We start from the raw sequence: 2,364 nt of genomic DNA, 5'->3' as shown, positions 1-2,364 counted from the left end.
ACCATAGACCAGGTATTCACAATACGCCAAATCTTGGAAAAGACCCGCGAGAAAAGGATCGACACTCACCACCTATTTGTCGACTTTAAAGCCGCTTTTGACAGCACTAAAAGGAGTTGCCTATACGCCGCTATGGCTGAATCTGGCATCCTCTCAAAACTCATACGGCTGTGTAAAATGACGTTGACCAATACCACCACCGTCAGAATTGGGAAAGACCTCTCCGAGCCGTTCGCCACAAAACGGGGTTTCAGACAGGGCGACTCCCTTTCATGTGACTTCTTTAATCTGATGTTGGAGAAGATAATAAGAGCTGCAGAGTTGAACCGCTCAGGAACTATTTACTACAAGAGCGTGCAATTGCTGGCTTATGCCGATGACATCGACATCATCGGTAACAAAAACCGCGAAGTCTGTTCTGCCTTTTNTAGGGAAGAAAAGCGAATGGGTCTGGTGGTAAACGAGGACAAGACGAAGTATCTCCTGTCATCAAATAAACAGTCAGCACATTCGCGCCTTGGAACCCACGTCACTGTTGACAGTTACAATTTCGAGAAATTAGAGAATTTCGTTTACTTGGGAACCAGCATTAACACCGATAATAATGTCAGCATTGAAATCCAACGCAGAATCACTTTTGCCAACAAGTGCTATTTTGTACTGAGTAGGCAATTCAAGTAAAGTCCTCTCTCGACGTACGAAAACTACGCTCTATAAGTCACTCATCATGCCCGTTCTGGTATATGTCGCAGAAGCCATGAACCAAAAAGACTAGGTCACCTAATCAACGAAGCAAGAAAAAAGTATATTTCTGAGCGTTTTTGACATGTGCCTAAGAATGAAAACAAACAAAGAAAACGAAAAAGGCGCGGTGATTCAATGCGATTAAATTGGTATTAATTATAAAATATACAAAGTGAAACTTGATGACAATTAGCAAAAAAATTCATAAAATATGGTTTTCATGATTGAAAGTGTTTTACAATCGCATATCATTACCACGGGTCGAGTTTTCAATGCCAACGTTCTGGCCACAAACGTGCACCCACTTTTCACGCAAATTTACGCCTTTTGGTAAACCAAACATACGCACAAACTTGTTCCAATCACACAGCACTTCATTTTATATCATAAATATGTAATAAACCAAAATTTATAATTAAAATCGCTGCAGAAAACATATTCAATCGCTAAAAAATCACTACGAAGAGGTAGAAGACGGTGTAAACAAAACCGAGAAACGTCAAAAACGCTACGAAAACTTTTTTCTGAAAATCGATTACAAATACAACGATGGCTGATTAGGTGATCTGTAGTCGTTGGTTCATGCGCAGAAGCATGGACAATGACAACATCCGATGCGGTGGGTTTGATTATTGCCGCGGCTCTGGATGACGGTGAATAGCGGGCGGTCCTCGGTAGAAATGTGGGTTTTGGGGCGGCAGTAATAGTAGCGACCCCCGGTGATTAGAGCAGCGGTCCGGGCCCTAGCGGTGGGGATGATCATTGCGGCGGCCCTGGATGACGGTGAATAGGGGGCGGTCCTAGGTAGAAATGTCTGCCTTGGGGCGGCAGTAATAGTAGCGGCCCCGGTGATTAGAGCAGCGGTCCGGGCCCTAGCGGTGATGATGATGGAGGCTACGGCCCTGAATGGCAGCGAGTATGATTAGCGGTCCTCGGTAATGTTTGCGGGCGGTCCGCGGTAGCGATCTCGGCCTTAGGGCGGCAGCGGTGTTGGCGATCCTGATTGGTGACCTACGGTCCCCCCAGGGCATCTTAAGTTTGCCCAGTCCCCCCGTATGTATTCGTGGCCTCTAGGTGCTGCAGGGGAGTGGTTCGCTCCCCCTTCAGCGCCCGCTAGCAGCGCGGTATCGTAAGCGGGCAGGGGTGCTCGGAATTGGGCAAGCCCAAACGGGTCACGCCCCCTGTCTGCTTGAGACCGTATCCAAAAATGGGTCTAGCCCATAATGGTTTTGGAGTGTTGCATGAGGGGTATTCCCCCCTCCACCCCTTGCGGCCCCCTACAACCAATCAGTCTACCTCCGAGGAGGAAAGCCAAGAGCGCCCCAAATAGGCCCGAAGCCCCGGATACGCTCCGTGCTTACCTACGGACAACTGATGCTGGTTGAGTTCATGCTGGCAGCTTTAGCTGTTTGAGAAGTGAGTGGGCTTATTCCGCGTTATGTGTTTTGCGTAGCGAATTTCTTCCATATGTTAGTGCGCATGGTTATCCAAGTTGGTGTTTGCGAAATTTGTACGCGCTTGCCATGCCAGCTTCGTGTATGCGTATGTATGTACATAGGGGTGCTTTTAGTCTCGTTGGTATGTTAGTTTGTGTGTACGTCTACCAGTATGTATGTATGT

This window comes from Rhagoletis zephyria, unplaced genomic scaffold (assembly GCF_001687245.7).
Source record: "Rhagoletis zephyria isolate East Lansing unplaced genomic scaffold, Rhagoletis_zephyria_1.1 Rzeph_scaffold_02601, whole genome shotgun sequence".
Taxonomy (NCBI): domain Eukaryota; kingdom Metazoa; phylum Arthropoda; class Insecta; order Diptera; family Tephritidae; genus Rhagoletis; species Rhagoletis zephyria.
The sequence above is the reverse complement of the archived record's forward strand: the minus strand, read 5'-3'. Positions refer to the sequence as shown.